The following is a 17,792-nucleotide window of genomic DNA, read 5'->3' on the forward strand; positions in this document are numbered from 1 at the left end:
TTTGCCCACATCCAGAGGTTGAAAAATAAATCACCGTGCTTTGAGCTGCTTGGGCCACCCCTGAACCAATCACCATGGCCAGGTGATTAACATATGCTGATTGGCCTTGGGCTGCAGGTTTCAGAACTAATCACACTGGCAGGAGGATGAACAGGTAACTATAATTGGTTGAGTTCCATCAACCCATGTCCCAAGCCCCAGAGGAGCCAATCTCACCAATGCCCAGCTGCCACGCAGTGAGCGACGGGCATGAGCATGGGAAGTTCTCTGTGCACCACATTAGAACTGTCCGTGGTTGAAAAGGAGAAAAAGACCAACATGTATTGAGCCAGACTGTGTATTAGGCACCGAGTAAGGAGTCTTCATTATTTACTTTAATCCTCACAACAACTTTTGAGATAGGCACTGCCACCCTTATTTCACAAATAAGGAGATTTCAGCCCAGAGAGTTTGAATCATTTGCCTAAGGTCAGGCAGCTAAAATGCATCAGAGCCCATCTCACTGAATTCATATGTTGCTTGGCCCAACTTGCAAATGACCCTGCAGTCCCATCTAAGTTCAGCATGATAAATATAGTTTAGATTCTTTGCCCTTGAGGGTTTGGGAAGGGGTTGTTTTTATTTTGGCTTTTTGTCGTCGTTGTTGTTTAAAAGTCATGTGGAGTATTTAGTATATGTAGGTATATATATATAGTTAAGACTAACGTCAGAAGAGGAAGCAAAGATTTGTTTTGTTTATTCCACTCAAGCATCTTCTAGCAGTTGAAGTATGTGGTTTGTGTTATCAGATTCTGGCCGAGGACCAGATCACAGGAATGAATCATAGCTGATGTAATGTGTATCTCAGCAGAGCTATTATGTGGTACCAGGTGCACTGCACTTGATGCTATAACATCAGATACCTGCCCTTGTCCCAGGTGAGTAATTATGATGTCATGAGCTGGGTACTTGGATGCAATTCAAAGTGTTGAGGACAAATTATGAAAACCCGGGAAAGCAAACCTTGGGATTACAGAGAGGTCACCGGGTCTCCACCCACCTGCAGAGCTGCTGATATCAGCTCTCTGGGGAACCTGGTGACGAAAATCACGAGTCCAGGTTTGCACTTCTGCCCTGAAAGAAAAGAGGTTGTCAAGAGCTGTGGAGCCTCTGGGAGGGTGAGTCTGCCAGAAAATTTGTTCCTGGGGAACTTTATGGAAGGGGAATTCCCACATTCCCCTGCAAACTTTGGGCTTTCCTGCTCTGTTATCGGCATTTGAGATCGGATCAATAGTCCCTGATTGCAATTCTGGTTGAATTGAGTGTGTAGGTGGGCAGGTGGGAGGAGATGGCCGCCTGGGCAAATGCACAGACTTTCACAACCCAATGTGGGTGGTCGTGACGATCCAGGCTGGGCAGCAACCCTGTGCAGCAATACCAGGAAAATAGTCAGAGAGGGAAGGTTTCTGCGGCTTCAATCCTTTGTGCTCAGGAAGAGCTAAAGTTAGAACCTGCTGCCTATGAAAGAGACTCTTTCTTCAGAGATTACATGGAAGTTCTGTTGCTGGACTAATTCATTGTGCTGAGTCACCTGAAATGTTTAAATATCCTCAAACCACTTCATTTTTTGCCTTTACTCAAAATAACCGGTTACTTTCCAGGCAATGTGAAGTCTAGTACATGAAAGGTGTAGGTTAGGCCAATAAAAATGGAGGTGACACCCAGTTTAACAGTTTCTCAGAAGCAGTTTAAAAATGATACTTTTAAGCATACTAGGCTGAGGAAAGGTGATATTGTTTAAAACATAACAAAGCATCCATGCGTGAAGCGAGGTGGGAAAGACTGCCAAAATATTACTGCTTTAAAAAATTGCCTTCCGGGTGGCCAGGTCACTCGGTTGGTTAGAGCACATGCTCTGAGCAACACGGTTGCCAGTTCAATTCCCACGTGGGCCAGTGAGCTGCGCTCTCCACAACTAGATTGAAGACAATGACTTGAGCTGAGCTGCCACTGAGCTGCTGGTGGGAGTCTGGATGGCTCAGTTGGTTAGAGTGCACGCTCTTAACAACAAGGTTGCTGGTTCAACTCCCACATGGAATGGTGGGCTGAGGTCCCTGCAACTAGACTGAAAACAGCAACTGGACTTGTAGCTGAGCTGCACCCTCCACAACTAAGATTGAAGGACAACTTGACTTAGAGCTGATGGGTCCTGGAAAAAACACATTTTCCCCCAATAAAGTGTTTTTTTAAATTGTCATTTAAAAAACAAAAAAGTTGCCTTCCCTTCTAAGGAAAACTACCCAGGGAAGTTGTCCCAGGTTCATGTGCAGAGGCAGCCATATTTTCTGTCATGTGACCCTCAGCCCACAAACTGATTGGATCACAGGTGGCCACTCCACCACACCCCACACCCCTACCCCCGACGCCGTCACCCACTCTACACTCCTCTCCCCCCATAAGGTGATGAGAACCCTGTGAAACAGCTGGGGGTGGAGAGTTACACAATTTTCATTCAATATAAATATGTGGGTTCATTCGTTTGAAAAGCAGGAAGAAAATGCCATTAAATTTAATAAAATATAAAGCTATTTCCTTTTCTTTCTTCGTTTCTTTCTTTCTTTTTCTTTGTTTCTTTTCTTTCTTTCTTTCTTTCTTTTTTTTATGTAAAACAGTAATGTATTCCCTCATAGTCCTGGAGGTAAGAAGTTGGAAGTCAGGTTGTCAGGAGGACCATGCTCCTGCCTGAAGGCTCTAGGGGAGGAACTTTTCCATGCCTTTTTCTTGGCTTCTGGTGTTGCTGGCAATCCCTAGTATTCCATACAGATGCACCACTCCAATCTCTGCCTCCATTGTCTGTCATGTGGCATTCTCCCTCTAAAGCTTTTTCCTTTCTTTCTCAGTCTCTAGAGGGTTTTTATTTGCTATTTAATGCCATTTTAAGTAAGGGGAAAATAAAATTTACATTTTTCCCATGAATTTTATCATCCTTCTTTATATTGTGCAATTCCCGTAGAAAGGCAAGTGTAAGAGCATTGAATTCATATGCTGAATAGCCAGAATGACACAATTTGTATTTTGTAGCTCACTCATGCATATATATTTCTTTCATACCAGAACATTGACAACGTTGCAAAACATGAACTCAAGTGGTTTTATTCCACTTCTCGATACGCGCATATTATAACACCCTCTGTTTTCGGTTTACTGATGAGTAAGAAAGGACTGAAAGGGAAAAAACAGTTTCCCACTTATGTCCTTTCCTTCTTCGCCATCCTTCTCAGCATAAGTGGTTGGCTAATACAGAGAAATAACATGAGTAAGAAAGGGTTTGATAGGATTCCCTGGTCGTTTGTGTTTCTCACAAAGCCGTTGGCTTCGCCCTGCATTTGAAGCAAGTTCTGAAACTCATGGAAAGTATGGCCTTTTGGGCTCATCTCTGTGTCCCTGCCCTTGTCAGTAATAGATGTAGCAGGATTACCACTTACCTTTTACTCGTTTTGACTCTCTCAGAAGTCCCATGCACCATGCGTCCACGGGAATACTGAGCTCATGGGGCATCGCCAAGGGCATGTGTGAATGGGGACATGTGTGTTGTGTGTACCTCCTCTGCTCACAGATGTGGTCCCTTGTCCCACTGGGTTTCACTTACAAAACCCACGTTCAAAATTAATGTTGATCATTTTGAGTAGCAGAGCATTAAAACAAGCCCGGGGGGCCTCTGAGTGCAGGGTTCCTGTATGAACGCATAGCTCTTACACATTCACGACAGTGGCCCTGCTCCAAGGTGACAAGGATCAAATTAGCTTGGCCAATCAGATTCTCTCTGTTGGGAATTTAAACAGAGATGTAGCAATGACAGAAGCACAGGTCACAAAGTACCCAGAGAAGAAGCAGGGGGAAAAAATATCTGAGTCACAAAGGAAACACTGTCACAAACTTCTGAGCCCAGCTTATCCGGAATTTTCCTGAGTTTTTGATGACCTCCCATTTCCACGTCTGTGTGGTCTGAGCTCTACCACAGTTTCTGCATTTTGCTTGCAGTCGGGATATGTGGCTGAAATTTAACTTATTACCACACTTACCCTTGTACTGCATCCCTCATTACTCAGCATAATTGCCACCATTCTATGTTCCTTGCTGCTAGGAGCCTGAGACACAATTAAGGTGAATGGTTGCTAGTGGTACTATCATTTTAGAGCAAAAGGAGGAAAGATGACTGGAGTTTAGATAAATGAACCCCAAGAAAGAGCATGTGGGTATTCTTAGCACCTTCAGGTGAGAAAGTACCTGTTCAAATAGCAACCCACTTCTTAGGCAAATACAAATGAAGCAATGACAGTTTTTAGATTATCCAACTGGCATAACTATATAAACAAACACCAGGACGTTCTTCCTGAGTTATTCATAACAGCAAAAAATTGCAGGGGTTGGCCGAGTGGCTTGTTGGTTAAGAGTTGGCTTGGGAGCGTGAGCTCTGAGTAGCAGGGCCACTGGTTGGGATCCCACATGGGCCAGTGATGCTGCGCCCTCTACAGCTAAGATGGTGAACAACAGCTCAACCTGCAGCTGGGCTGCTGTGAGTCGCCAGCGATGGCGTAGGCTGCAGTGGGGCTGCAGTGGGCTCCCTTAAAGCTACCGTGAGTGGCCAGCAGCCAGTGTGACCAGCCAGTGGCGTGAGCTGCAGTGAGCCGCCATGAGCGGCTGTCCAATGGACGGCGACACATCTGCCTCATCCAGGAAGAGCGCAATGATCACAATACCAACATGGGCCAGTGAGGCGACGTCCTCCACAACTAGACTGAAGAACAAAAGGACAGCAACTTGTCTATTCCTCTTCTCCAATTCCCCTATGCTGTTCCCTCCCCCAATTCCCCAATAAACCTTAAAAAAAAAATTACAAACAACCTAAATGTCCAGTAATACAAGATTGGTAAGTAAATTACATCATTTGGATTGGATGGTTTTTTTTTTCAGGCAGTAAAAATTCTGTTTTTAAAGGAATATTTAGCAGTGTACATGTCAAGATGACCATAACAATGTTGCCGATTATGTTCTGAAAGTACAAATATTTATTTACTTATTTATATAAATAGAACAAAGACAAGCTATTTACAAGCTATTTATCTCTGGACTAGAGGATTAAGATTTTTTTTCCCTATTTTTCATTTTATAATTTTCATTTTTAATGTATTTTAAGCTTTATAAAATAAAAATACTAATAAATTTCTCCAAAAATCCATTAAGTTCCCATCAGTATAATTCCATACTCAATAAATAACTTTATAATCATAATTTGACCTCTTGTGCAGTGAAGTATGATGATTAAGAGGCTGCATTTCTGAAGTCAAACAGCTCTTGGCTCAAATTACAGGTCTGCAGCTTCCTAGTTATTTGACCTTGTGCAAGAAACCTCCATCAGCATGTTTCCTTATCAGTAAGATGAGGTTCTCAATAAATGATCACGTTCAGTGTTGTTATAAGGATCACATGAGATGATAAATTCCCTTCAGGCAGGGTTTATTGTCCATTCTGTTCATTTTATATTGAAATGACTAGGAAAGTGGCTGGCACATAGTAGCTGTTCAATAAATATTAAGTTAGTGACTGGGCATGTGCAAACACCCATGCACATATGTGCACACACAAACAAATGACAATGGAAATTATAACAAAAATCAGGCCGATATCATTTTATTTTTCTCTGTCTTTTTGCTGATTTTTTGCTTGCGATATGTACAAATGAGTATCAGCTTTTAAAATCTTCAACTTCCTTTTGTTAAAAAATCTTATGTTTCATCACAATGGGTAGGAATTCACATGTTTTGCCTTTAGGCATTAATTACATTGAACACCTAAGTTGACATCATAACTGATAAACCTCCATTTTACCATTTTTAAATTAAATGTGTTTATTTAATATTAATAAGTAACCAATTTACTGGGATCAAAACTTTAAATAATTTTAAAATGCAATAGAGACAAAATCCTCCTCTCCTCCCCTGTTGCCTTCCCCCTGAACCCCACCTCTCTCTCCAAACAGATAACCACTGTTATTGATCCCTTCAGTACTTTCCTCAGGTTTTTAAATATATATCTATAGTTGATTAAGTTGTGGCCCCAAAATACATACCTGTGAATGTGATCTTAATTGGAAAAATAATTTGCAATAAAATTAGGTTAAGGACCTCAAGATGAGATCATCCTGAATTTACAGGGTGCCCTAGGTCCAAAGACAGATGTGTTTTTAAAAGAAGAAAAAGTCAGGGGAAGATTTGAAACAGAGAGACACGAAGACAATGGCCATGTGAAGACACTAGAGTGACACAGCTACAAGCCAAGGAATGCCCAAAGCCACCAGACGCTGAGAGAGAGAGGCAGGAAGAACCTTCTCCAGAGTCTGCAGAGGGAGCACTGCCCTGCCGACCCCTTGATTTTGGACTTCTGACATCCAGAATTGTAAAATAATTAATTTCTCTTGTCTACAAGCCACCTAGTTTTCGGTCATTGGTTACAGCAGCCCTAGGAAACTAATAGCATCTACGCAACATAAGAAAATTTGCTGACTTTCGTTCACTGTTTAACAGGTGTTCTTAGAGTTTTGATGGTTATCTACACTGCTGTCAGAAAAGTCAAAATCCTGAATAGTTTTTAAACCATAGGAGCGTTGCAAGAAAAATATTTTCGACGCTTTGATAATACCGGGGCTTAATTAGAGTTTCTTGAATTGCAGCCTCAGGGAATTTCAAAACACATAATTTAGCCTTCCTCTACCATACGAAATATTCTATTAGAGCAAACAAGGTCAGGGCTATGATATGCAGTTCCTCTTACCCAGAAAGTAGAAGGAGTAATTCGTACTTTCAGAGAGTGGGAGAGGAAATTTGCCTAAGCCGCCAATTTTAATTCCTGTGTTTTCTAATTTTTAACACTGAAGCCAAGCTCTAGTTCATGCTAAAAACAAATGTGTGTTGCTAGGAGCCAAAGGTATAAAATTGCGAGTCTCATGACTAGTGAACCCTTTCATCGCTGGATAGCGGGAATGGGGAGGAAGGGAGAAACAGAGTGTTTGGGGGCAGCCAGAGAAGTGAGGAGCCCCAGGGAGTGGGGTGAGGGGAGCTTGGGAGGGCAGCTATTCGCAAACTGGTACTGAAGTACTTCACCATTTTACAACCAGCACTGCCTTCCAGTGCTGATCTGGATTCGGCTCCAGTGATATTAGTATTAACGACGGTCTTTTCAAATACTTCCCCGCACATCGTCCTGTCTGATTGTGCAATACGACTCTGAGACACTGCCTATCCCCATTTCACAGATGCGGCCACCATAAGATCTAGGATTTGTGTAAACTGACTCCACCAGGGTGACTCCAATAAGAAGGTCCTGAACCCATATTTGGGGATTTCAAATTCAGCCCTCTTTTCATTCAACAACAGCTGCTTCTGAAATGACAATACGTCTTCCCAGCATGGGCAAATGACCAAGCTGGTTCCATTTCAGACGAGAGAACCAAAGAAAGCCACACGAGAGCCGGAGAAGAACCAAGGGCAAGTTGAAGTTGAGGGCACCGTTGGAGTTGTCGTGAGCACCAGCTTTTCAAAGGGAGAACTCTCAAGGCTGTGTTAGGGATGAGACCCAGAAATCTGACGGGGTGAGTAAGGCAAGCATACAGCACTCCTCAGCGAATTACCTGACAGAGCTCAATGTCAGTGTAAAGACAGCGTGTCTATTTTACCCGGTAAATAGCAGGGAGTGATAATCCTAAATGTCCAAGAATTTCAAAGGGGATTTATACCAATGTGTGAATGGCATCCGTAAGAGATTATATTATAGGGGATGGGATTGAGAAGGGCGCATTTTTGCATTTGAAACGGACATCAAAGAACATAGTTTACCCCTTTGGGGGACCCCTGTGACTCCCCAGAGGCAAGTCTTGTGTATGCTGATGAGGGGCTCTCTGAAGGTCAGGTCTGCAGACCGGAGCTCTTGTATAAGACACGCCAGTGCCATGACTGAGTTTTGCATCTCTTTCTATGTATTATATTTGCAGGCAGAAGAAATGAAATGTCTCCCTCTTTCTAGAACTCTGGTGGGCCCAGCAATTGCCAAAACTGAGGTATGATGTGTGCTGTGTGTGCACTTCCTGCATGCTGCATTTGCATATTTTATTCCTGTTTTCAGGCTGAATAATGGATTCAGGTTCTGAGCAGTAGAAACGCTACATAAATGATTAGCCAGGCTGTGCTCAGGTGAACCTTGGCCCACTTTTGCTGCTGTTGCTCTTTGAGAATGAACCCAAGGCACAAGTCTCTGAGCACTGAGACCCGGGCTTTCGGAGGGGTTGAGGAAAGGCTAGTCTAAACTACAGGGTGTTTTTCCTGATGGCCAAGCGCTGCATTGTCTGTGGAATTTAAACAGCATAGGAGGCAGGCATTGCCCTACTAAACCTGAGTATGAGTTGAAGCCTGCTGTGTGCTGGGAAGAACTGCCCATCGGTGTCACAGGACACTAAGGGTTTGAATGACCTCAGTGGGGCACATGGCCACCTGGGAGATGTAATCGTGACAGTTAGTTAGGAACATTTTTTTTTAGGACTCCAGGACCAACACTCAGCAGGTGCCCAAGTATCAAAACATTATGACAAATTTCTTTTTGAACCAAGTATTAATGACCTACCTTGTGTTCTGTTTCATGTTGAGGACTGGAGAGATAAAAAGAGCCTCCACCTGAAAAAAAGAAAAAAAGAAAAGTAAATTAACTACATGTTATGAAAGTGAATAAGAAAATTAAAGACGTTGTCAGGCCCAAAATCAACATGAAAAAAGTCAATGGTGGAAATGATATTTAATCCAGGATTTGCTTCAAAATAATTGAGCAGGGAGGGGGAATTATGTGGGGTAGAGAGAAAGAGAGACTAGTCATGAGTTAATAATAATTGTAGAAGTTTGGGTTTGGGTACATAAGGGTCCCTTATTCTCTCAAGTTGTATATACTTTTGAAACTTTCCACTATAAAAAAGTTTTTTGAAAAAAGCACCTCATTTACATTAATAAAAACTATCAAACACATTAAATTAAACCTTCCAAGAAATGTGCAATACCTATATAAAGAAATCTCTTACACCTAACTGAAAAGCCTAAAGACCCAAATAGGCAAACAGACTGATCCTGGATAGCAAGTTTTGTTTTCGTAATGACATCAATTTTCACCCAAATTAATCCAAAAATTCAATGCAGTGCTAATCAAAATTCCAGCAGGAATTTATTAGAACTTGATTCTCAAGTTTCTATGGAAAAGGAAATATGCAAGAATAGTGAAATTAAAAAATACATATAAATAAGAGAATGAAATTATCTTACCAAGTATCAAAACACATTACAAAGCTATAATTGAAATTGTGTGATGTTGGCGTAAGCCAGGACATGTATTAATAGAACAAAATAGAGAATTCAGAAACAGACGTATGTATTTATGGGAATCTAGTTTAACACAGAGATAGCATTTCAAATCCTTCCCTTCCTGATTTGGGACAAATTCAGTTTTTCATGTGGAAAAATGTATTTGTGAATATTCATTTGTATGTCAATATATTTGTATATTGACATGTCTGTGCAGCCTATTTCTATAATTATGTAGCCATACAAAATTATGCATTTATTTTAAATACCTATTATATATTTTTATACATTTGCCTTTGAACAATGGTTAATTAATATTTCTTTAAGAATTCCATGTAGATAAATTTTATGAAGACTAAAGGTAAACAAAATGTTTCCACGTGTATGGCACACACAGTCTACATGTACAAATGTAGGCTATGTTTAATGTATATACATGAACATATATGCTTATATCTGTAAACATCCATGTATGCATGTATATGCATTGTGTACATATGTATGTATAGTAGCCTCCCCATATCTGTGGGGATACGTTCCAGGACCCCCAGTGGATGCCTGAAACCTCTGCTAGCACTGAACCTATATATACTGCTTTTTCCTATACATACATACCTATGATAAGTTTAATTTATAAATTTGACACAGTAAGAGATTAACAACAGTAACTAATTATAAAACAGAACAATTATAATAATATGCAGTAATAAAAGTTATGTGCAAGTGGTCTCTCTCTCTCTTTCTGATAACCCAGATGGCCACTAAGTGACTACTGGGCCGGGAATGTCTACAGCATAAATATGATGGACCAAGGGCTGATTCACATCCCAGGCAGGATGGAGACGCACGACGGCTGGAGGTTTCATCACGCTACTCAGAAGCGCACGGTTTAAAACTTAGGAATTGTTTATTCCTGGCATTTTTCATTTAATATTTTCAGACCACGGTTGACCACAGGTAACTGAAACTGCAGAAAGTGAGACCTCAGATAAGGGTGGACTACTGTATATACTTGTATGTATGTACACCAGCATGAAGAAAGCTGTGGAGACCCAGAGAGGTGCAGTGGGGGAGGTAGAGGAAGGCTTCCCCCAGCGGGAGACCTTGCAGGCAGGAGGAGAGTGTTCCACCCCAGTCGCAACCCTGAGAGCCAGGCAGAGAGGCCTGAAGGCTTCCCGTGGTGGAGATGTAGTAACAGCACAGTGTGATGGCAGAAAGAGGTCTCTGGCAGGAGGGGCCAGCAGTGAGGGTGGAAATAAACGGTAGCGCAAAATCATGACTGTCAACAGTATAAGACTCATCCTAGAAGGATCCAAGATGGTGGAGTAGATAGACGCTCTGCCCGCTTTCTTCCATGAACGCGTTAAAATTACAACTAAATTGTAGAACAATCTACCCGGAGAATCACCTGAAGTCTGGCTGAACAGAAGTTTTGTAACTCAGGATATAAAGAAGCAGCCATGTCGACACTGGTAGGAGGGGTGGAGACGCAAACAGGGCTGGCCCCAAACCTCCGTGTGGCATTGAGAATCGGGAAGGCTATCTAGACCATAGAGGTTCCCCCGACAGGAGCGAGGGCCCCCAGCTCCATACCAGGTTCCCCAGCCCAGAGTACTGGTGCTGGGAAGAGGAGCCCCCACAACATCTGGCTGTGGAAAACAGTGGGGATTCCAACCATTCAGATGAGACAGAAGGCTGCGGGAAACCCAGACATCCTATTAAACAGCCCGCGCACAGACTCACTCACTCGTAGACACTCACCTTGGGCTCCGGCAGAGGGACAGTGACTTGGGGGTGTCAGAGGCATGTTGTGGCAGACTGAGATGTATGGCCTCAAGGCCAGGGCTGAGAACAGTCGCCATTTTCTCTGTGTGGGATCCTCTTCCCACGGAGCTGGCAGGTAAGCGCCATCCTTTCCGTGTTGAGCCCGCCCCCACAGGTCAAATCTGAATCTGATTGGTCTGGTGAGCTCTGCTGCTCCACCATGCTGACTCACTGTAATTTTGCTTATATGTGGAATCTAAAGAACAAATCTGTTATGCCACCAACTGTCATCACAAGGCACCTGTCTTAGTGAGCTCATGACAAAGTACTACAGACTAGGCAGCTTCAACAGCTGGCAGTTATTTCCTCCATCCTGGAGGCTGAAAGTCCAAGATCAAGGCGGCAGCAGGGTTGGTTTCTGGTGAGACTCGTCTCTTTGGCCTGCAGGTGGCACTGTCTCACTATGTCCTCACATGGTCTGTCCTCTGTGCACGTGCACTCCTGGTGTCTCTTTGAGGGTCCTAATCTCTTCTTCTTACGAGGACACCAGTCAGATCAGATTGGGGCCCAGCCTAATCACCTCATTTTATCTTATCACCTCCTTAGAAGCCCTACCTCTAGGTACAATCACAGTCTGAGGTACTGGAAAACATAACTCAGCCCTAACAGCCTCTTAGTGGCAGAAGACAAATTCAGCAGAAGGCGGGCTTGTCCCCTTGGCCCTGCAGGGACTAGCTGCCCACAAGTCCCGTCTGATCAGGAGTTGGTAACATTTAGGTGCTACTGCAGGATGTGTATTGTTTACATTCCTGCTGTCCACCTCTACCTGACGGCAGATGGATGGAAAGAGAAGCTCCAATGACTCGCATCTCACTCGGGGAACAAAGAACGTGCTTTTATTTCCCTAAAGTCCAAACAAGAACACTGGCATCTCACCCTTGTTGAGTGCTTCCTGTGTGCCAGGCATGGGCCCCTGATGTACCATCTCATTCCAGGCTCACATCAGCCAACATGCCATGGATCTACCATCATGATCTTTGTTTCTAAGATGCACACCAGGTTTGGCGTGGTGGCATGGCCCGCTGAAGGTCACCCAGCTGGGAAATGGCCCTTGACTGGGCCCATCAAACTCCAGAGCTTATGTCTTTCATTCCCACACTACGCTGCTTCTCCTCAAGTTCTTTCTACTACGCTTTTGCTTAGAATCATTCCTAGTTGTTGTAGAACTAAAAGTTCTTGAAGAAATCTCAGGTCAAGGGAGTGATTTTCTGGCTAAGTTTTCAAGGAGCTTCTTAACCCTGTGGCTCTGAAAGCCCTTGACAGTGTCACAGACATGATGGTTGGCAGCAGCCCAGTTTGGACATTCTCCTTATAGAAAGAACATTTCTAGTTTTCTCAGGCAGCCCCAACAAAGAGATAGAAAAGGAGAGGAGAGATGATTGGGCCAGAGGTGGCACAGAAGACATGGCAATGGCCGGTGAAGGGTGTTTTGATTCCCATCTCCTAGCAACACCCAGGGTGGGTTCCAGGGACTGAGCGGGGCTGAGTAAGTGGCGTGGTCCAGGGCTTGCTGAAGCAGTCCATGCCTAGTGGTTCCAGAACAGATGCTGGGGAAGGGGGGATTCTGGGGAAGGGGCCGGGGGGAGAGTAAAGAAGTCTCCCTGGGCATCGTGCTTGACCAACAGGAGAGCAGCGCATCAAGTCAACACAAAGACCTACATCTTTGTCCACCACCAGCCAAGCTGCCAGTCACTCTCAGTGACAGAATTTCACTGCTTGGTGGAAGATGGGTGGTTCACCACCTTCATATAAGAAACATCAGTGTCGTTCTATGATGAGTCCTTTCCGCATTCCACTTGGAAAAAGAGGCATGCAAGCAGTATATTCCAAAGAGATTAATCACCTGGAGAAGTTGTTTTTTAAAAAACAATAAAAATTACACAGAAATCAGTGCTGCCTATGATACTGGGTCTTGTAATATAATGGTATGTACAGGGTTTTAGCTGAGGGGAATGCGTTCCTTAATTGCAAGTCTGGGATCCACAGAGGTGGACGTGCAGACAGCCTACAAGCGGACATGCTGAGGAAATGTGAGGTTAAACACAGTTATTTTGTGAGTATACGCTTCTTGTTTCCAGGGTGCAATACGATTAAAATCATCAGGGATCTCTGGAAATCATCTCCGAGTTGAAAATATTTGGGTATTGCAGAAAGTTGAATGAATTCACTGAGGGGAAAATTACCTTACTTTTCATAGATTGTCCAACGGGCGCAAGTACACTCAAATAAAATAAATCTTTCAGCGGCTGCCACAAGAAGTCATAAAAAAATACTGGCACCATCATGACAGAAATGTTAGTATTTAATGGCAAAAAAATATGAATTGGAATGAATAATCCTTATTGCTTAACAGATAGTTCATCCCCTACTGACATCATTTATGGGTGTTTTCTCAACTTTGTGGATTGGCCACGGCCAACTCCCCCTGAGGACTTTCCCTGGCCATCCTGCACAGGTGTGGTCAAGCACAAGTTCGGTTTCTAGGGGGCCGATGGGCACAGCTGAGAGGGCGAGAAGGCAGGCACCACCACTCCCCAATCTACGCAGCAGCTGCGGGAGTCGAGGGCAGGGATGCAACTCCAGGGCCAAGGTAAATCACTTTGAACTCATCTCTAGTTACATAACGACATCTTTCCAAATGGAATGGGTGACTCACACATGCAATAGATGCTATTATGTGTATAAACAGCAGTTATCTTGAATTTCAAATATTCTAATAGGACAAAAATGGAGGTATTTTTCTTGCTATTCATTCAAATATATTCTAGTCCTTTTGTGTGATAATTAATACCTTACCCACCTTGTGTCGGCTCATTCTGCTTCTTGGAGTGTTTTCTTTTCCCTCCTTCTCAAAGGACCCAATCAGAGCCTGGAGTTGTAGGCAGCTGGAGGGAGAAGAGGCTGTAGAGATAGGAAGCAAGTAGAAACCAGTGTCTTCTTTCCAAGTGACAGTCCACCCTAACTTCTGGGTCTCTAGCCATCGACACAGGACCTGGTGACGCAGAGACCACATATCCCATATCCCACATCACATTTGTCCTTGTACCATATTTGGTACCTCGTCACTAATGTTTGAAAGTTTGAGACTAGAAGGTGAATAATAATTAACCAAGACTAAATGTTTGGAGTGTCCCTCATTGAAACAGCTCAGGTGGAGCCCATAACAGTGGTTACCAGGAGAAGGCGCCCCCAGTGAAGAGAGCAGTGGACGCTCACACAGGCAAAGTGGGGATGGAGTAGGGAGCCTGGACACCACCACTGTAGACAGGCTATAACCAAACTGTGTGTTCCACATCTGCTTTTTAGCTGGATAATAAGCTCTAACATCTGCAATGTGTTGACCAGAAGCTCGCTACAGACCTATTATTTATTAATTATTTTAATGAGTGATGTTATAATAACATTATAATATTACTAATTGTCTCCATATCACAAATGAGGCAAAAAAGAATGAGAAGGTTTGGGAAGTTGCTGGCAGTCACTTAGGTAATTAGAGGAAAAGCTGGACAGCATACTCAGCTTTTGTCCACCGTGCACACAGGTGGCTGAGCTCACTCGCTAGAAAATACCGTCCCAGAGAGCGGGTCATAGCCATCATTTTCACTGCTGTATCCTCCCTACACTTAGTAGGTGCTCAGCAAACAATACTGAGCAAATTGCAATCTGTATAAAAGGTTTGCATAGAGCCACAGCCAAGAAAACAGCAGTAAAAGGAATTCAGGTCTTCAGTGACTCCAAAATGCCAAAGGGGAAATAGACAAACGCTGAGAGCTAACTGTCTTTAATGGCGTCTTTCCCTTTCCCCTTCACTCTGTATTTCACTTCACAACTGACAACTGCTTCCTATAACGCTGTGCTCTCTCCAGAGAAGCCCCTTGAAAAGCTTTCTCTGAAGCCCAGCTGGCATGACTCTTGAATTTCTCTTCTCCCTGCTATTCTCCCAGAACTTGTAGATTCTCTTCAGGCTAATTAGATCCACTTTATCTTTCAAAATCTTGACTATTTTTCTCTACGCTCCAGGTTGTGACTACACACACACACACACACACACACACACACACACACACACACACATGCACACGCACAGGCACATGTACAGTAGGCAAGTTGGAAAGAAATGGTAGGTTCAGTAGAATTTTCCTATGCAGAATGGCGGGGGGGTCATCACATGGTGTACCCTGACACAATGACAGTATTTTGTCCCAGGTCAACCCACCCCCCCTTGGCTTTTCACCCCAAAGAACAGCTTCAGAGAGTCTCAGCCTGAAGAAACTATTTTAGGGAGTTAGGTATGCCCATTGCTCTATTTACTTTTGTTCAAGTTTTGTTTTCTAGAAAGGTTTCGTTTTTGTTTGTTGTTTTGGTTGCATAAAAGATGTCTGTTTCTATCCTAATTTTGGCAGTCTTATATTTGCCTGTTGTAGTGTAATCTACATTTATGAAATGTAGCTCTCAGTGTTTTCCTTTTAAATTGTCTCTTTACTGTCCTGGTTTTATCTTGATCGTGTTTATCATTGTTACAGGTTGAATTGTGTCCCTCCCCAAAATTCATGTGTTGAAGTCCTAACCCCCCATATGTCAGAATGTGATTATATTATCTGGAAATAGGGTCATTGTAGATATAATTAGTTAGGGTGAGGCCATACTGGAGTAGGGTGAGCCCTAATCCAATAAGACAGGTGTCCTTATGAAAAGGGGAAATTTTGACACAGACACACACAGCTTTCTGTGAAGATGCCATGTGGTATGAAGGCAGGAATTTACAAACCAAGGAACCCAAAGATGGCCAGCAACACAAGAAGCTGGGAGAGAGGCCTGGAACGGATCCTCCCTCACAGACTCAGAAGGGACCAGCCCTGCTGACACCTGCACCTCGGACTTCCAGCCTCCAGAACTGTGAGACCATACATTTCTGTTCATTGCCCCCCCAGCCTGTGGTACTTTGTCACGGCGGCCCTAGGACTAATACAATCACTGAAAAATATAAAATATTAACTTGGTTTTACCCTTACCCGTGGTCTTGTCATTATTACATCACTTTTATGTCTTCAAGTCTGATTTTATTTATCTGAGTATTTGAATCTTTTGTTATTTTAAACTTGATTTCTCATGCTCTCTTTATTTCCTTTTATTCTTTGGGATACAAATCACCTTTTGCCTCTAGTCTTCTCCGTTATGTCCCAGGTTGGTTTTACTGACTTTTGTCGCTGTCATGATCATGATTTCTTCTCATGTGGCAGTTTGTACAACGGAGCTCAAGAGCTGTGGCCGACGTGGTGTGCGCCCCACAGGCACCCAGGCTGCTCGGTACTTTTTTCCTTTCTCTCTGCTCTGCAATTCTCCTTAATAGATCTTCCTTCTCCTCCCATGCTGACTCGTATTTGTCTTCCAACTCTCAAGCCAAAAAATTCCCCCGAGATCAATTACGATTCTCCGTGCACAGATTAAATATTTGATTATTGGAACACGTGGTAGTTTGTTTTGTTTTATTTTGTTTGCGTCGTATACCATCAAGTCCCTTTTGGAGAAAGAGTCACTTGGTGGACATGCAACCCATGCAGTCACACAGGGCCCCACACTTAGATGGCTGTGTTAGGTTAATACTGTGCTCTAGGCCTTTCTAATTATGTAGCTAGATCTGTCCAGAGAGGAGCATTTTCTAAAACCCATCCTCTCGTGTCTTTAACCCCTGGGAGCTGAGACAGTTGCACACACTTTGTGTTTCATGATGGCAGGTCCACCAGGAAGGGACCGGCCCGGTGAGGCGTGGGCAGAGTGTTGCTGAATCTCCCTCTTGGTTTTCATGGGAGAAAGCCCATTAGAGGCTCTGTTGTCAGTCTCTTTGAAAGCGTTTCTAGGCAGCCTGCCTCAAAAGTGGTGTGTTTCTAGTAGGAATGAACTCATCAATGTGCAAAAAATATGTTTGTTTGTTTTTTTAATTTCCAATGCCTGAAAGAGATGATTGAACAACAAGGAATTCTACAGGAGGTTGATGGGCTGCCAGATGCTATTTCAGCTCTTAGTGGGGACTTGAAAAGATCCAGTAGGTCTTTAGATGTGGTAAAGCTCAGGACCTCAGTCCCCGAGGCAGCCCCATCCCCTGCGGACCCCACTCTGCCGTGCCTCTCCCCCCACTTCTGCCCAGAGACCCGCTCTCGGCCCCGACCTCCAGTCTGAAATCCACCTTGGCTTATCTCCTGCCTTAAGTCCTTCCCAGGACTGAGGCCCATCTTGACCCTCTGTTTAGATCCCTCCCTCCCTGCTCAGCCTTTCCACGCCTACCCTTTGTGCCTCAGCCACAGCAGGACAGGTCCCCAGAAACACAGCATCACCCACTTCCTTCTCAGTGGCTTCCTCAAAGAATTGCTCATTGCTCTGCAAGGGCTGTCAGAGCAGCTTCCCACTGGCCTTCCTGCCAGGACTTCTCATCACTGAACAAAGCCAGCCTCACCCTGAGCGGGGCGTAACCCCTGACACGCATTCCCAGCATGCCCCAGCAGGTTCTCCTTGGAAAGCAAAGCAGAACAGAACAGAACTCATCAATATGCAAGAATGTGTCTTCATAGTTTCCAAAGCCTGAAAGGAATTTTTTTT

General features: G+C 43.7%; 1 long non-coding RNA gene across 1 annotated transcript; it reads right to left on the reverse strand.

The window, feature by feature from the left end:
• Positions 1-1,055: 1,055 nt before the first annotated feature.
• Positions 1,056-14,061, reverse strand: LOC109374264 (uncharacterized). Its single transcript, XR_002122366.1, has 3 exons — positions 13,999-14,061; positions 8,653-8,702; positions 1,056-1,113 (listed from the first exon to the last, which is right to left on the reverse strand). It is a non-coding gene; the product is annotated as an uncharacterized LOC109374264 (long non-coding RNA).
• Between the last annotated feature and the right edge of the window lie 3,731 nt (positions 14,062-17,792).

This window comes from Hipposideros armiger, unplaced genomic scaffold, assembly GCF_001890085.2.
Source record: "Hipposideros armiger isolate ML-2016 unplaced genomic scaffold, ASM189008v1 scaffold_17, whole genome shotgun sequence".
Lineage (NCBI taxonomy): Eukaryota > Metazoa > Chordata > Mammalia > Chiroptera > Hipposideridae > Hipposideros > Hipposideros armiger.